The sequence below is a fragment of the Monodelphis domestica genome, chromosome 1 (genome assembly GCF_027887165.1).
Source record: "Monodelphis domestica isolate mMonDom1 chromosome 1, mMonDom1.pri, whole genome shotgun sequence".
Lineage (NCBI taxonomy): Eukaryota > Metazoa > Chordata > Mammalia > Didelphimorphia > Didelphidae > Monodelphis > Monodelphis domestica.
Genome location: NC_077227.1, coordinates 177582861 through 177602136, shown reverse-complemented (window position 1 = coordinate 177602136; position 19276 = coordinate 177582861). Strand labels below are relative to the sequence as shown.

The 19276-nt window shown below is 42.2% G+C and overlaps 1 long non-coding RNA gene across 1 annotated transcript; it reads left to right on the top strand.

The window, feature by feature from the left end:
* The first annotated feature begins 11046 nt into the window (after positions 1-11046).
* On the top strand, positions 11047-18332 carry LOC103094047 (uncharacterized). Its single transcript, XR_460745.3, has 2 exons — positions 11047-11478; positions 17556-18332. It is a non-coding gene; the product is annotated as an uncharacterized LOC103094047 (long non-coding RNA).
* Positions 18333-19276: the final 944 nt, after the last annotated feature.

Sequence of the window (19276 nt, the reverse complement as noted above, 5' to 3'; positions counted from 1 at the left end):
CACTGAAATATTTCCATATTTATAACTCCAAGGGCTATGCCAGGGCTAGGGGGAGGGGAAGCTGGGGGAGGACACCAAAGAAGAGAGACTCACTTCTCTTTTGTTTTCCCTTAGGAGAGATGAAAAAGTAATATTTGGGTGAATGGGGGCCTAGAGCAGCAGAGGAGGTCTTAGGGAAGAATAGTAACTGAAGCAGGGCATTAAGGGCGAGACATCCCAGACTGGACTATCCCAGGACCCTAGTGTGCCTTTGCCCCAGGGGCCTGCACTGTTAATAGCCTCCTTTGCTTCAACTCTATTGCTTGTAATCTTCTTAATAGCCTGCTTTTAGGTTGTAATTAGGTGCTAAGTTTAATCATTTCACTTTGGAAAGTGAGCAGCTAAAAATGTGTATTTCTCTAATGACAGAGAGTGTATCTGCATGTCCGTCTGGACTGTTGGCATAAATCAGGGGAATGGACTGAGTATATGCTGGTATGATTCCAAGAACCAAAATCAAATGCCAAGTCCTACTTAGACAAGGTCTGGGACTGAGGCTGTATCAGTGAAAGCTTTAAATGGGTCCTGGAAGGGACCAGAGCACCAACCTTGGTGTTGCCCTCCCCAAACACGACTAGGATGAATCCTCCAGATGGGCAGATTTGGTGGAGGGGCCAGTATGATGACTGACCTAGCACTGCAGTGTCCACTCTGGCCCTTCATGTGTACCCACCTCCAAAGCCTCTCCTGGGGCTCCACATTCCCTTCACTACAATTATCTCCTTGGGGAACTTGGCTACCTCTTCAAAGGGTATATTAAAATATTAGCACCTAAAATGCTATTGGCATTCATACCTTTAGTAGTTTCTGCCCAGCAGGTGTGGGGGGAGAGGATAAGGCCATTCTGAAGGGGAAGCAAAGGGGAGAAATTTCTAGAGCATTGGGCAAGATGGCACAGGGCCTTGGGCCTCCAGCCACGGAACTAAGGGCAGAAAAGGCAGAGGAGAGGCGGACCGGAAGACAACCTCAGACTTGACAACTTGCCTGGTCCAGAACCCAGTTATGAAGGTCGAGTACACACTGCCATGTCTGCTTTGGCTCCAGCTCTCAATTCTGACTTCTCCCCTCTCTCATGGATCTTTCTAAGGGGCAGGTGCTCACCTTGACCACTTTCATCTGGGAAGAATAGTGGATCCAGACCCCAGGTGGGAGCTATAGCAGCCCTAATAATGGGGGAAACCCCATGATTCTCACTATGCCACGCCAGCAGCCTGCATTTCCACAAGAAGCTTCTTTACAGAATATAATATATACATATATATGTATATGTATACTCACACACACTCTGCATAGAATTTTTGAAATGTGGTTTATATGTTTAATCAATATCATATTGCTTGGAACAGAAGGGAGAGAATTTAGAACTTGAAAATGTCAAGGGGGCAGCTAGGTGACTCAGTGGACTGAAAGCCAGTCTTAGAGATGGGAGGTCCTGGGTTCAAATATGACCTCAGACACTTCTTAGTTGTTTGATCCTGGGCAAGTCACTTAACCCCGATTGCCTAGCCCTTACCGCTCTTCAGCCTTAGAACCAGTGTTGGTTCTAAGACAGAAGGTAAGGGATTTAAAAAAAAGAATGTTAAAAAAATTTATATGTAATTGGGAAATATTTAGTGAATTAAATAAAATATTTTAAACTTTTTCTTAAAAGAATTGAAACATGGGAAAAATTTTAAATAAAAATATTGTTTAAATATCATCTAGTTCAATACTATGATAGAACTAGGATTTGGATGAACCTGCATGGGATTATGTGATAAGCTACTTATGGAATCAGGACTAAAATTATATTTATGAATTACATTCAGTAGGGCCTTGTTTTACACAAACTCAACACACGTGAATTGGCAATTGAAAAAATAAAGGGAAAGAAATATGTAAATATAAACAGTATCTTCTTAAGAGACTTAAAGCAGTTTGCCCAATCATACTCATTCTCAATCTGGGCAGCATTAGTGTACATCATTACATTGTTTTCCCCCAAACATTAGCTCCCCCATCAGTCTTTGGCCAGAGTTCTGGATTATAGTTAGTTGTGCTTCTCTTTGTTTCATTAATGCTGTTTAGTTATAAATAACAGCCCTAAAGTCCAAAACTAGTGATGCTGGTAGCTCTGATAAGCCTAAGAAAAACCATAAAATGCCTAGGTATGTTTGTATAAGAAATATTTATTAAATAGTAGGGTTTGCTATTATGTGTGATTTTTCAAATTACATGAACATACAGGTTGAGTAAACCAGGTTTACTCAGTAAACAGGTTGAGTAAAAGGTCCTCTTGTACTCTCATTTCCAGGGCACTTTTAAGGCTTACCAAGTGTTTTCCTCACACACCTGTGAGGCATAGATAGTGCAAATATTATCCCATTTTCAGGAATAGGAAATGGGCTCAGATGCTATGGATCACACAACTAGGAAATCTAAGGCCCTGGCTAACTTTTGGTTATAAGCTCAGTGTACCATATCATTCTGCCTCTTTCCATATGAAATCATGAAACAGTCCGTCCCCCCAAATCTAGTCCATTTCCCTGTTGAAGGCTAAGACCTAAGGGAAGGAATCATCTTTCAGGGATATTGATTCTCTCAGTTTCATTCTGAAGATATTTGTAGTCACAGATCTCCTAAATCCACTTACAACAATGATGGTGAACCTTTTGGAGTGCAGTGCCCCTCCCCACCACTGCATGCTTGGTATGTATGCCCCACCCCCCTTACCCCACACAGGGGAGAGAGGAAGAGCTCCCATTGGGCTGCTGGGCAGAGGTGTGGGGGATGTGAAAAAATGACATTAGATGTGGTGGAGAGGGGGAGGGGGCAGCTCCACCTGAGGCCCTCAGCCTTTCTAGTAACCAACTCTGGAGGGGAGGAGGGTGGCCACATGCCCACAGAGCTTGTGTGCCATCTTTGGCACCCATGCCATAGGCTTGCCATCACTGACCTAGGATATCCCATTCCAGTCTGCCAAGGCAGAGGAATTTCCCAGATAGGACATACTGGCACTTTCTAATGAAATGCCAGATTAGTGATAACTGGTTTTCATGCAAGTCAGGAAAATTACCCATTACTGCTTTAAGTCAAAATATAGTACAAACAACCCACTGAGGGACAGCCAGAAATGGGGTAGAAACATAGTTTGGGGGAAAGTTCTATTACTACCATTCTGTGTGTCTTTACAGGTTCTATAATCTTGGGGTACCACCTCTGTGTGGTTTTTCTGGATTATAATCTCCTTAATTCAATCAAAGACCCATGATTTAGCGGAGAAAAAAAAAGAACCAGAAGAAGAAGAAATACAGTTCTTGGGTCATGACCTACTCCTAAAAGATCCTAGCTAAAGGCCCACTTAGTTTCCTGGGTTTGTTCTCTCTTCAAAGGACCCTAGGCTCATCAGGTTTATTTCCTTGCCTAAATGGGCCTTCTGGGAAATAAGGGAGCTTGTTTTATGTGACAAGTGGGTTCATGGAAAAGCTGGGTGTAAATCAAAACACATTTTACATATATGTCAAGAGTTTACTATTTGAAATCCTTTAACAAACAGTAATCATCCTTTTTTACTTTTGTCTTTTTAAAATACATTATTATCTGTTTTAAAATAGCCTGAATTTTCTCCTATAGGCCTTATGCTCCTGCTTCTGTCTTCCCCCTGCTCCCTGCAAGACAGTCCAACAGAACAAAGATTCATTTTTCAAAGGATTTTCACATCTATAACTTCATTTGATCGTCATAAAATCATTGTAAGAGGTAGGTGACCTAAAGGACACAACTAGAAGAGACTTTGGATTATTGAGCCCCAGACCCTCATTTTTAAGATGAGGAAACCAATCGAAGCAGGCTAACCACCGTCTAACAGAAAAGGAACAGATGTAGGAGATATGAATTTTTGGACATGAACAATATATGGATTGATTTTGAATATGCATATTTGTTACAAGGTTTTTGTTACTTTTTTACTAATGGTGGGTTTTAGGGGGAAAGGAGGGGCTAGCAATAATATTGTGCTCCCCCCAAAAAAAGGGAAGAGAAGAAATCACTGAAGCAATTAAAAGAAAATATAAATAAGAGAACAGAAGGAATAAAAAGGACAGCTTAGAAAGTTATTTTTGACATTTTAAAAAATTATGTTAATAGATTTGTGGATTCATATGGCATCATATTTTTTTCCTGATTAGCTGTGTATATGACAGTGCTAGAGCTTTTTTAAAAACCCTTATTCCATCTTAGAATTGATACTAAATATCAGTTCCAAGGCATAAAAGCAGTAAGGCAACTGAGGTTAAATGACCTACCCAGCATCACACAGCTAGGAAATACGTGAGGTCACATTTGAACCCAGGACCTGTCATCTCTAGGTCTGGCTCTCTATTCATGAAGTCACTTAGCTGACAGTGCTACTTCTAAAAATTTGGTGTTTACATTTAAAAATTTTTTTTAAAGAATTTTAAAATAAAAGGCAAGGAAACGAAGGCCCAGATGGATAAAGAAATCAAATGGGAATCAAAAGTTCAGATGCAGGGCCCTTCCCACTACTCCTTGCTGCCTCAGGTCAGGTTCACCCCCACATGGTGGATGGCAGAATCTGAGGTTCAGGGACAATGAGTGATCCGTCTGAGGTCATTCTGAAACAGAACCAGAAATCTATCCCAAGGATGGAGGTAACACTACTGGCACTGCCTATTTCATGTGGGTTATGAGTTTTGTGAACTAGAAAGCATTCATGTGTGTATTACATGCATGGCAAATGGGTACTGGTTCACACATCATGGTTTCGGGGCCCTAGGAAGGTCCTGATGCCTCCAAACAATTCTCCGAAACAAGTCCTGGGAGGGGACTAGATGGAGCAAGTTTCTGCATATATTCCCTTAAAGTTCCAGTCAATTTCTATGCAGTTCACAGGTGGCTCTTTGAGGTTTTTTTTCTTTGAAATTCTAATATTTTTTCCCCTCAGTTACATGTAAAAAACACTTTTAAACTTTTGTTTTATAAATTTTGATCCCAATTTTCCTCTCCCTCTCTTCCCATCCTCTCTCCTCCCTGAGAGAATAACTAATCTGATATAGATTTTACATGTATAATATGTGGGTGGGTGGTTCTAAGTGAGTCAGCTCTAGAACCAAATAGAATCCTTAAAGTAGTTCATTTGAGCTACCAAGGCCCCCTAGGAGGGAGATAATAGCAACTCATACTTAGAAAACAGCTCAAAAATTATCTTTTTTGTAACTACACCTATGTGGTAATATAAGTATCATTAGCCCTATTTTACTTTTTAAAACTCTTAGTTTCCATCTTAAAATTAATACTGTGTATTGGTTCTAAGGCAGAAGAATGGTAAGGGCTAGGCAATGGGGGTTCAATGACTTGCCCAGGGTCACACAGCTAGGAAGTGTCCAAGGCCAGATTTGAACCCAGGACCTCACATCTCTGGGCATTAGCCCTATTTTATAAATGGGGAAGCTAAGGCTCAGAAAGTGACTCTAATACAGCAAACTCTCTATCAGTTCAGGCTTAGTCCTAGGTAGGAATTTGAAATCAGATTTCTGGACTTCAAATCCATCACCCTATCTACAAGGCCACATTGTGCCCCTCATGGTCCCTCTAAGGCTACCTGAGCTAAAGAGGATCTAATGGTTTCCCCGAGCAGGGACAGGACATACATCTCTACATCTATGTAGTTCACATGGTACAGGAGTACTGGGGAGAAGCATTCCCCACCCCCCAGCCCACCCATTGGCCACAGTGCCCCAAATCCCTAAATTCCTTAAGGGCCTTTAGGAAGCAGATACATCTTAATTAGATTAAAGCATCCTGTGTTACCTGGAAGAGGTAACTCATTAGCAAGCTAGATGATTAGTCGAAAGTACATTTATATTATTCATCGACTGCCAGCTAGCTGCCAGGAAGGACCTGAATGTATGGAAAACACAAACATAGGTTTGTCTTAAAAGGGAAAAGAGTGAAGGAAAATGCGTGGCAGGTAGTTCTGGCAAGCAAGGTTCAGAGGCACCACATTAGGGGCGAGTGCAGGGGCCTGAGAGGGGAGGATCAAGTGAAGTCACTGAAAGACAATGGGAAGGACAATGCTGGCAAACTGAGTGCCAATGGCCAACCTGAGCTTCTTCCATTCTACCACCTCAGCTCCTCTCTCCAAGCCCTGATCATATTCCAGGTTTGATTCCTAGTCTGGGGTCTTTCTCCACCTTGGAACCATTACCACTTTAATTGTTGTTATTAGTTTTATAAGTTTTATCTTAGTAATGGAATTTCAATATAGTTGGTTTCCTTTGGGATTTTCTATTTCATTTCAGGCCTTTAAAAATATTATTTGGAGAGAGAAGGCCTCCAAAGATTTTAACAGACTTCCAGAGGGGCCCACAACAAGGTTCAGAATCTCTTCCCCACCTCAGAACCCCGCCCCTCCTCCTCAACATTCCCTAACCACAAGCCAATTGGGCTGGCCAATAGGATACTGGCTCAAATCCACCTCTCCCATTCGGCAGTCCTGGCCAACCAAATCCTAACCTGCCAGGTGGGAGGGAGAGATTGGAGACACTAAATGCTGCTCATGGCCAGCTCTGAAACCCACAATAGTAATCTGGGTTGTTGCCTACACAGGGATATACACTTACTGTCCTTAACAATTATGATAAATTTGTCATGGAGAAAATTCCTGCCTCCCCACATTTGGGGACAAAAAGACTAAATGGGTCCACAGAGGGGGATGGAATTAGGGAGAGGGGTGGTCTCTTTTTTCCTTGAGGGTGCATTTGTTGTTGTTGTTTGCTTGTTTGTTTTTATAAATTTTGAATTAGAATGAATGAAAGACTGCTTGGAACCATGGGAAGGAGAAAAGAGGCAGTCAATACATCTACGTTCTGGTCCCAGGATCAAATACAATCTCTACATGTCACTGTAGCAAATGACTCTGTAGCAAAAGGAACTCAAGAAAGAAGGGCTGGGAAAGGAAATGATTTGGTCATCAGCTTCCCTGAGAACCAGTAAAACATCCTGTTATCGACTACTTTAGAAGTAATAGTTACTGAATAATAAATCTAGACACTAAAGACTAATCTCAAATCTAGAAAAAATCTGGAAACCAAAGACTCACTCAAATGCTCCATGATGGCATGCAGATGACCCTGAGTTCTTGATGGCTTTACCAAAAGAATACAAGCTTTGGTATGACCTCACAGCAGCCTTCAAGTATGAACTTGGAGACAGACTCTGGGGAGTGGGGGAGGAGAGAAGTGGGTGCATCAGTGTTTATAGGGGTGCGTGTTTCAAGGATCTGCTTAAATTTGGAAGGTTCATCACTAAATGGCTGGTAATAAATATCCACCAAATAATAAGAGACTTTGGGGCCAAATTATACTCAAAGGGAATCCTCATTATAACATATCCAGCTGGTAGTCTCCCCTCAAAGACTTCCAGTGGGGGAAATCCACCAATTCCTAAAGTGGTGTGCTCCACTTTTGGATAAATCTAAATGAGATTTTTTCATTAATTCCAGCCTTAATTTATCTCTTTGTAATTTCTACTTATTATAGCTGGTTCTGTGAGGCCAATATCCTATGCAGTCACAGCAAGACTATGAAATGAAGCTATATAAGCAGCCCATCAACACATATATTTTGCAGAAGTACTGCACATGGATAATGAGCTGGGCCCAGATACAGACAGACAGATATCTACCTGGATAGCATGTGAGAAATTCTGTAATGCTTTCAATGGTCCTAAACTATTCCAAAAGACCAGCTTTAAAAAACTGGTATTCTCCTATTCATGCTGTAAGCCAGAACATCATAAACACTATAATCTTGAAAGAATAAAAATGAAAAGTAACTCAATAGGCAATGCATGGTAAGATGAGTGGGTCACAGCAGATTACCTATGACGTGAAAAAGGAATGGTGTAAGACATCAAATATGTAAACATAGATTATATAGATAGAAACATATAGTTATATGTGTCATAAACATATCACATCTCCTGTGTTCTAAGCACTTTACAAATATTATTTCATTTGGTCTTCATAACAACCCTAGAGGGTGGGGGTACTATTATGACCCCTATTTTGCAACTGAGGAAACTGAGGCAAAAAGAGGTAAAGTGATTTGCCCAGGATCACATGGCTAGTTAAGTATTTGAGATCAGATTTGGGCTTGTGTCTTTCTGAATCCAGCCCAATGCTCTATTCCACATATGCACACGTATACACATGCGTATTATTATGAAAGATGGGAAAAGGAAGCAGGATTGGTCATAAAGCAAGAATCAGAAAAGACAAGAGATGGATAGCAATATGTTCCCCAAACCCTTCAGTCTAACCATTGGGGTATATTACAGTGAACTCTAGATCTGGTTGGAGAGCTGTGGAGTGGCCACAACTTGTTGCCTGTGGACTTTGGGGTGATTCTCAAGGCTCTGGCTTTCGTGTTTTTTTTAATCTGTAAGATGAAGGGGCTGGATGAATGACCTGAGTTTCCTTTTCAGCTTTAGACCTATGAACTTATTAACAGTTGGTTGGTACCTGTGAAACATTAAAGGAACAAGGTGGGGAGGCAGGTGACTCCATGGATAGAGAGCCAGGCCTAGAGACGGGAGGACTTGAGTTCTAATATGACCTCAGATACTTCCTAGCTATGTGACCTTGGGCCAAGTCCCTTAACCTCATTACCTAGCTCTTAATACTCTTCTGCCTTGGACCCAATACACAGCATTGATTCTAAGAAGGAGAGCAAGAGTTTTAAAAAATATATATAAAAACAAATAAAAATAGAGTATAACATAGATGACATCAGTTTGTGGTTTTCTAAGGCCATAGGCAGCCCACAGGGATGGATCCCTTCTATGAGTTTGTTACCACTGATGCAGAGGTTACAGAAAAGTATCTTGTCCTTCAGGAGTATGCAATCTAACAGAGAGAAAGAAAGCATAAACACATGAAAAAAAAAACCCAATCCATAAACAAAGCAATGTTTGCGTATGCCAAATGAGCAGTACAGAAAATAAGGGTTATCTGTGTTCAGGCGTAGAAAGACATGTCTAAGTACCTGTGTCTGTATTGTAGATGATGTGCAAAGGGGCACTCAATATTTGCTGAATGAATATATAATGTGATTAAACATAGGGCTGAAGATGGTAGGAATAGTTATCTTTGTGGCTAGGAGAAATAGGCAGATAGAATCCCCTAGAGGCAGTTCAGACCTGAACAGTGTTGGAAAATACTGGAGGGAGGAAGGAGACCTTGCTGTTCCGATTCTTCCTTGCCTGCCTGAAGGTTAGCGCTAACCTGCATGTGTGAACATTTTTCCACCTCTCTCTCAGCAATCCAAAAGGGAGGCCTCTATTTCAGAAGTTTAAAAACATGCTTCTCTAAATAAGTGTATTCTAACTTTTTTTAAATAGAGTATGATAGTAGGAGGCAGTAGTGATTCTTCAGTGTGTTCAGATATACATCTGACCATACTATTTATCTAAGCTTATCTAAGAGTCATCCCGCCTCCTCACTTTGTTGCCCAGGCATGTCTGACTCTTTGTGACCCCATGGACCATAGCTATCCATGGGGTTTTCTTGGCAAGGATACTGGAGTGGTTTGCCATTTCCTTCTCCAGTGGATCCTTTTGTCAGGCAATCTGAGGTTAAGTGGCTTGCCCAGGGTCACACAGCTAGGATGTGTCTGAGGCAGGATTTGAACTCAGATCTTTCTAATTCCAGGCCCAGCACTCTATCCACTAAGCCACCTTGATGCCTCCTGATATTTTGCCAATTCCCTAATTAGGTTACTTGATTTGAAGAGAAATTGGAGTAAAAAGAAAGTCAATCTTTTGGACACTCTGAGCAAGTGAGCTTAGTCCAAAGAAAAATGTAACGCCAGGGAACAATCACACAATTTGAAAGGGCCAAGATGAGGAATTATAAATAGAATTTATCCAATCCTGAATTTTCCAAATTCTACAGGACTCAGTATAGAATCCAGAGATCCCATTTTTCAATCAAGAAGCAACCTCTAGATCAGGAGTGTCAAACTCAAATAGAAATCGCAGCCTAAAACATATGTAAGAATCCCTACAGGCTGCATATTGACTTAGTTTTAAAATGTAACATTACCTATATTTTATGTATTTTTATTTGTTTTGTTAAATATTTCCCAATTATGCTTCAATCTGGTTCCAGTTGCCCAGAAGAGTATCGTAGGAAGCATGATACCTCTGCTCTAGATTCAAGACACCTCACCCCACCTTTGGCCAAATTTCTTATAGCTCATCAAACTAGATATATTTCTTTCTTAGGCAAGCCCTCTTAATAAATAGTTCTTTAATTATCATTTGGTAGTGTGTTCATTCTTTTAAAAAGTCCAAAGTCTATTCTTTAAAAAAAATTAACTAAATATTTTCCACTACAATTTAAAGTTTATTTCTTCACTGGAAATACAAAACAACTACTATACATTCACTAGATTATATGCTTTGGCAACTTGGAAATAGTTCAGTTCTCAGCTTTCTCTTTTCTACATTCAATAATTCTAATGCCTATATTCTTTCCTTAATGGATTTACCTTCCATGAATGTCTCCATTCAGATACGTACATAGGTACATACATATATGCATACATCCATACACACAGAACTTAAATGCAATCTGTATTGTCTCTCATTTTCTCCTCTTTCCCCCTCTTTTTCTCTCACTTGGTTCTTTCCCCATCACTCTTATCTCCCTATCCAATCTTCCTTCTTCCTTATTTCCCTATACCCCCTGGACAGTAGTAGCCTTGCTTCACCACCCTCATTTTTCTGACCTACCAGCCTGCCCTGCAGGAATGTTAATTAGCACATGGGATTTAATTAATTCAGTGGCTAATTAATGATGGAGGAGGAAAATCAGGAGAGGAGGGTGGGAAGAAGCCTGGCTTTTGCACAGAAGGTACCGCAGATGGTTCTGGGTTGGCTGGCACTACGCCACCACTCTCTGGCTCCCCCTCCATCCCAGCACGCAAGGCAAAAGGGGGTGGGGCGGGAAAAAGGGGCACAGACTGGCAGAACCGCCAGACAGGCTCATTCAGTCTTGCCACCGCTTTGTGCTGGGAAAAGACAGACAGAAAGAGAAGAATCAAGAGAAAGAGAAAGACAGACAGACAAGACCCATATATTTAACTGAAAGAGCAAAGGAAGAAGGCAGCTGATTGGAAAGATACCCTTCTCTCCCAACTAAGGAAGAAGGCAAAATTGGACCCCATCCAACCCCAAAGGAATTTGGCAGCGAGGGTCCCTGGCTCTTTAAGACCACTGAGGAAAAGGAGGAGATGATATGACTACTCTTTGGGCAGCCAGGTATAACTGACTAAGGGATCCACTATCCTGCTATCTCTATTCCTACCATGCACAAGAAGTTGACAACTATTTGGAGATGAAAGACGAGAGCCAAAATAAGAAAAAGGATTGAGGATGGTGAGCAGATGAGAAGGGAATTGGGGGAGGCATAATGGTGACAAAAAGGGAGAGAGGTGAGTGAGGGGCAAGAAAAGGGGGTAGAAATGGAATATGGGGAGAAAGATGGGGAGGGGAGATAGGCCAGAGAACTATTTGTTGGACACCAAGACATGTCCTCTGCAAAAGAGGATACCATATCTTCCTCAGCCCCCAGCCTAGACACAGAGAAGGCAAGAGTATCAAAGTCAGTGAAGCAAGAGCATCAAGAGTTCAGGTCAATGGGGAAGGGAAAAAGAAGGGAAAAGCATTTATATAGCACCTACTATGTGCCAGGCACTGAGCTAAGTGCTTTATTCATATCATCTCATTTGATCAATGAAGAATGGATATCCTTGGGTGCACAGAGGGGTCTGACCCTGCAAAGACCCTGCTCAAAACTATTGGACATTTCAACCAAATTGGGAATTTATAGAAGGCAAAGGAGGAAAAACTGTTCAATAACCTGAAAAGGAATCAGGGACTCCATGAGGATGCAGAACCCAAGTCCAGGAGCTATGTCATGGGGATGGATGAGGAATGTCACAGATCTCTAGCATTCCAACTCCTCCACCACCTTCTGGGGAAGGTGAAAATGGGGAATGGAGGATCTGATGAGAAGAAACCCCAGCAAAGTTCTAGATTGAGGGATAAGCAAAGGCTAGACTGCAGCAAATTTCTCTAGGAAATCTAGGAGAATCCAAGGAAGTTTGTGCCCTGGGAGAAGGGAGAGACTCCAGCTATTTGAGAGGGAGAGATCACAGAATGGGAAAGTAAAGGAGGCAGGGTAGGGATGTATGAGTGGGGAGAGATTAAGAAACAGATGCAGTTTTCTTGGGTCAGTTTCCAAAAAGCCAACAAAAGTGGCAACAAAGGCTCATTATAGCTGGTTAGGATTTCCTAAATGGAAATTTTGATTTCATCTTTATAACACTCGGGTTTCCAATAAATGAGATTTGGAGGAGATGAGGCCAGAACCCCAAGGGTCTATTATTCACAGTCCTACCTAATGGCTCAGATGTAGGCTAGGAAAATGGGAGTATCTTAAGGCAGTGGCTCTGAGAGTATGGTCTGCAAGACCCTGGAGGGTCTTCCGAGTGGTCTATAGGGGATCCAAAATACAAGTCACACTGAATCATGTGGAATTGTTTCTGAATGGTATTTTCCATTGTGAATTTGAATTTACATTAAAAAGTATGGAAATATTATTGTCAAACAGCCAAAATAATAGGTTACATAAGAAGTCTCAGAAATTTGGGGATTTGGTGGTACTTAAGTGGAAGGAAATGCCACATAGGACTTGAAGTTTGATGTTTTTGAGTTAAAAGTAATTTTTCTTTTTTTTTTTAAAACCCTTACCTTCTACCTTAGAATCAATATTGTGTATTGGTCCCAAGGCAGAAGAGTGGTAAGGCTAGGCAATGGGGGTTAAGTGATTTGCCTAGCATCACAGAGCTAGGATGTGCCTGAGGCCATATTTGAACCCAGGATCTCCTGCCTCTAGGCTCTCAATCTACTGAGCTACCCAGCTACCCTTCTAAAAGTTAATTTTGAGGAGTTTTGAGTGAAGAGATAATGGGACTGCCTTTCTATGCACTTCAAGGGCCTTCTAGGCTCTTCAATTTTGTCCCACTCAAGCACATATTATTCCTCTTCCCTTCCCAGCCCCAGAAGGAAAAGACTATTTTTCCTACTGAACATAGAGAAGGCCTTTGCTTTAGATTAACTCAGTTGGTCAGCAGCACAACCAACGACTGAATCTGAAATAAGAAAAAAAAAAAACAGGTGCTTTCAGAGTTTCCCAACTCCAGAACACCATGACCCCCTGAAAAGGAATATGAGGAGAACAAACAGCATCAGTGATAGATCCCAAAATAGCTCCCCTTCCACATGTCAGTGCTTAAAGCCACAAGGGAATCCTGGCCCTCTTCCTAGGGAAGCAGGTACCCCAATGCTATTTAAGTTGGCTCTCCTGGGTGCAAATATCCTCACCAAGTCAACCAAATTTGGCATCATAGAAACTATCTTTTAAAGACTTCCATTTTCTTTTAAAAGCCAATGTTCCTATTTCACACCCCCCCCCCCAATTCCAGAGAGTTTATCTATAGCTGGGTGATCAAGGTAAGTGGGTCACAAGTGAGACAATGTTTAGAATGCACACACATAAAGTACCTTATAAACCAAAACAGCTGACCATTATACTAGGCATATTATCATTGAATAGATCTCTGGGTTGAGATTTGGGAGAAATGAGGCCAGCACTGGCACTGACTGGCTTGTGTAAAAGCTGGGAAAAATCACTTCAGTGAGAAAGGAGATTTTCCTGATGAAATAAATCCTCATAAGTTAACAACAGCTCCAACTCTTACCACGGATACACCCTGGGAATTATTTAGCACTGAGGGGCTTCTGCCTTTTGCTGCAGGTTTTGGAGAAGGGAGCTTTCTCAGCACAAAGCTGAAGAACCCAGTTGTGTGTTGGATTCTCCTCCCTTCCTCTTTAGCAAGTGGTTCCAGAACTGGCCTTAGGTGACAGAGCAGAAAGCAGCAAAGGGCAGAACTCTGTGTATTATCTTAACCCTGGCAAGTCACTGGGGCAGAGAACCTTAGCAGAGAACACTGTATGACATATCTCTGACATGACATTAGGAAACCAGAGACCCCAGGATCAGAGAACAGATGTCTCCTAGGACTCAAAGGCATAAAGAGAACAAGATAGGAGAGCAGAGGGACTATAGGACCATCATTACTGCTGTAAAAAACAGTAGAAAAATGAAAGATGCAGAACAAACAAAAGCACTTCTCCCAGAACTTAGCCAGAAACCCAGAGAAGCTGGTCTCCTGTTTCCACCTTCAGTTTCTAACTCTTTTGAGATCTAGCCAACAAGATGTGATATCTGGGGATAGGAAAAAAATAAATGAGTGAGGTGGAACACAAAAACCCCAGAAATATATGGGTCTGGAGTTGTCATTGAGAAGGACTTTGGAATAAAAGGGATCTACAGTCAGGAGTCCAATGGAAGTCCAAATTGAGTAGTGATTTGATAAAATAGAAGGGCACGAAAGCTCAGTGAATTAAAGGGAAAGGAAGAGGTTAGGGATCAGGCAAAAGTAGAGGGCTAAGGTTCTGGGATGCAGACAGAAACCTGCTACAATTGAAATAGTCAGATAAGGTACCCATCGAGAAGGTACCACAGCTTCCCCAGCCAGCATTCACTGAGAACTCAAAAGAGTGATGACTGGAGCTTCCCCAGAGGAACCATAGATCACATTTCAGAGCATGGCCTTCCTCCTCCCACCCCCCAAATCACTTTTCCATCTCCATTATTCCCCCCCCCATCCCTCATCATAGGCCCATCACTCTTCTGCCCTACTCTTCAGCACTGACCCTTTAGCTCCCCCATCTTGTTTGTATTCTCTTCTAAACCACTAGGTTTCCTACCCCTTAAGTCTCCTCTGGCCAGGAAAATCATTTGTGAAATGGGAATTGGGGGGGGGGGGGGGGGAAAGAGGAAGGATTGAGGCAAGGGAAGAAAGGGAGAAGGAAAGAATCTCAATTCTAGAGGAGGGGAGAGAGATGGAGGGTGAGAAGAGAACAAGCAAGCTAGCAGGAGCAGGGGGGAGGGGAAGAGATGGCACTGCGGAAAAGAGCGCCACAAAATTAATTTGAGGAAGGGAACAGCCAGGGAGACGTTAGTGGAATAACAATCAGGCAGTGGAGGGCTAGGGAAGGGCTGGGGAGGAGAGGAGGGGGATGTAGGGGAAAATGGTCCTGGGGGGGGGGTGAGGGGGAGTGGAGTCTAGAGCACCAGCAGCACCATCTAGGGGTGTGGCCAAGGCTCACAGACAGCAACAAAAGAGCCCAGGGAACCAGCAAGCCCTGGCCCAGGCATGAGAGCCTGAGGGGCGAGGGGAGTGCCATGGGGACTGTGAAGCCAAGGCACCCATCTTCTAACCTCCAGGCAATGCCACATTTGGGCGGTAACAGATTCTGGATGGCCCTTCCTGGGAAAACTGGGTTTTAGTAAGGGAGGGAGGGAGGGAGGACAAGAGAACTGGCTATTTCCATTCCATCAAAGGGAGTAACCATACTGTCGTTAGAATTCACACCGTAGAATAAAGAAGGAATTGAGGTTTTTTCCTACCTAGAGAAGTCATTTTGCTACCTTTATTTTCAAGTGATTTTTCCTCCCTACTGAGTGGTAGAACATTACAAAAGCTTCCCGAGCCCTAAGCCCCCCTCACTCATCTGCTTACTCCTAGCATTGCCTCAAAACTCTCAACCATCATTAAAAACCCCAGGGGAGCCACCACGCACAGAGAAGGAGGGGAGTACCCTCAGCTCTCTCACCCTCCCCCTTCATAAGATGGAGCAAAGGTGGGAGGGTAGGGGGTGAAGAAAAGAAGGTCAAGAGAGAGAAAGCAGAAGCCTCCCAGAAGGAGAAATGCGATCAGTGGTATTTGTTGTGCTTCTAGGGAGGAAGAATCCGTCACATTTTTAATAATAATAAATACATGAAGACAGATTTGCCAGCGCTGCTCTGGCTTTTCAGAAAGCATGGGGGAGGGGAGCCGATGCAGCTGCAGCACACATCAGCAGCCCCCTCCCAAGCAGACAGGCACAGGATTGCGGCAGTGCTTCTCGTCCAACTGGCATCATCTCCATCAAAGGAGCCTGACCAGGGGTTCTGGCTACTAAAAACTCCCCTCATCCAACTGGCCCTCCCCTCCTCTGTTCCCCCACTTACCAAGGACACCCTCTTGTTAGTCCTGACTCTAGTTTAATTCAGTATGCCCTCTCTTACCTCTCGGTGCCCCCAGTGCCCATACCATACTCATCTCTCTATCGAAGCTCTCTCTACCAGTGCCCCATGCCAGCTGACCTGCAGTCAAGTTAACAAGTCAACAAGTATTTGCTACGTGCCAGGCACTGTGCTGAGTGCTGCTAATACAAAGGAAAGTACTCCCATATGGAGAAGCTTCTATGTAGAATTCAAAATATCATCAACTCTCAATTCCATGAAAAAGGCTTTTCCTCCTCTCCATTTTGAATTCAATCTGACCCACTCCTCACAACCTAAAATATACAGGCCATGAGACAGATACACAATAAAATATATTGGAGGAAGGGGGGCATTAGGGATTTTAGACCAGGTGGATACTGCCACCTATTGACCCAAAGTCATAAAAGATAGACCCTTAATATACCCTTTCCAATTTGATACTCTCATTATTGATAGTTTAAACATGCAAAGGCATGGCTCTAGGGGCTTCTCTGGGGCCCCTTGAACAAAAAGATCAAGGAAATACAATAGCAGGACTGGGCAGAAAGCCAGAGTAATGGTGTCCTTATTTAAGTGGAGCCAAAGGATGAGACTAAGTTCAAGTAATACAAAAATAACCCAACTCTTTTCAAGGGCCTACTGATAAAGAAGAGCAAGAAACAGAGACAGTTTTTCCTGAATTAATCAAGAAGACTCAGCAAAAGCCCAGTATGTTATAAAACATATGAGCCTGGGACCAGTGGAGTAGAATAGCACATAGATCAGTTGTTTCACTCATCTGCATCCCGGCATTTGGCTGGCCCAAATCCCCACAAGGCCTATTTAAGGCTTAAGGTTAAGGGATCCTAAACCCAAAAGGATGTTTGGCTTATTGAATAGAAATACAATCTGCAAGGTAGATATGGTAGGAGTCCCACAAGGCTGCTGCTGACACCGACCCAGCATATGACTTGTACCAATCCAAACCAAAGGAGTTTAAGCAGAACTGAACAGACTTCAGTCATGTAACAAGTCAAAATTACCCAACTCCTTGCTTTAGGCAAGACTTTGGCATGGTCATGTGAATCTTTCCCTTACAATGGCATGAACTCTCCGTGGTGCTGAATACCTAAACTACCAAGTCATACTCATTGCATAAAGATTTTTTTCACCTAGAAATCCAAGAAGATAAGGTGGCCTCTTGAGAAATCTGTTGCTTCAAGCTTGCAGCAGAATCATAAAATTTTAGTCAGAAAGGACCTTCAAGATGATCTAATCTAATTCTCTTATTTTACAGATGAAGACATTGAAACAAAGAAATCCAGTAACTTGGACATCGTTGGGTTAAAGGCAAACCTCTGATGAACTAGAATCCCAGCTCCCATTCCAGTGCTTTCCCATAGAAAACCAGCTCCCATTCCAGTGCTTTCTCCATTATATCATAACAGGTCATAGGTTTTTAACAACCTAGTATCAATTTCCTTGAACCACAGTCAATAGTCAATGAAAACTGAATCACTTTGGAAATGTTTTCAGTGTTCCACTAGAGGATTCTTGCTAAGTCTGAATGTCCACAGCACTACAGCTACTAATAAAGATAGGTAAAAAGAAATACAAAACATCAGAACAAATGTTTTAAAATAACTTTGGTATTCCACTTCCTGTATTCCATTCACTAGACCAGTTTTTCTCAGTTGAAAATAGTATTTTCACTATTCAACTTTTGTTTGAAACCTGTTCCTGAATATTACCAAACTATGTTGGCACATGGTTACCCATAGAGCCAAGGAACACATGGAAAAGGAATCACTATATTCTGGAAATGAAAGCTAATAACAGGTAAACTTTGATATTGCTGATAGTTGATAACTGATAGTTGAAAGGATTAGCCATCTCCTTTCAGACAAGAATGCTAATCAGGAAAGTAGAAGGGAGACAAAAAAGATGGAAAGATATAAGTTGTGTAAAAATGTCAGAAAAAAAATAGAAACATGCAAGAACACGAAACCCCCCTCACCCCTCCCACCCTTTACCTTGGCAATTTCTGAACATTAAAATCCTAATGACCAACAAAGAGTTAACTGTCAGTTCAACTTGGTTAACTGTTGGCTGAAATCTGCAGTTTAGAGTGACCTGTGCTCTGCACCTAGAAGATCAAATTGGATCCAGTTTCTCCTTGAATGGTTCAGATATTTCATTACAGACCCTGGGTAGGATTAAATTCAACATGCTTTCTAACTGCTTCAAAATATGCCATTCATAAAGCTATGAAAGTTAAGAGGAAACTTGTCTCTATGACACTTGCAGAATCAGGTATGGCACAGGACCAATTTGCCACACATCTCAGTCCTCCACCTAAATCCTAGAATAACCCTTGTATCCAACACGCAAAGGCTCAGGTCTATGGGAATCCAGGAAAATCCAGATGCAAACTATATGCTTTAAAGTCACGATAACTTCAATTACAGAGGAAAGAGACACATCCATCAACTTGTTACATTTACATCTGTGCCACTGTCCAATAATTCTAGATTCTGAAGGAGGAAATCGAGGGAAGATCCCAGCTTCTCCTTTTGGCTCTCATTAAGGAGCATGAGGTTCAACCAATTTTAAGGGCAATAGGTCTCCCAAGTCCTACCTCTTTCCACCTTACTCATTTACTTGGGGCCGGGTAAATACAATTGTGTAGTGCCACATTCCCAACAAGAAAAATGTGATCTGAAAACAAATTGATCAAGATCAATATAGATGTCAATTTACCAGAGCACAGAAGCCCCAGGCCTGAGGAAATCATCCTCAAGAAGTCCATCTCAAAGACTCATGCCCCAGTTAGGAATGTTGGCTTTTTGTTCTAAGACATGCATAGCCTTCCCTTTAGCTCCTCTGGCTGTAGGGATCATCATTATCCAACCTGTTCACAAACTACCAATTTCCTGTCAAATCTCCCTGTTAATTAACATCTTCTCAAAATTTCCCCAAAAGGTCACTCCTTGTTCTTATAGATTGTGGTCAACTGAA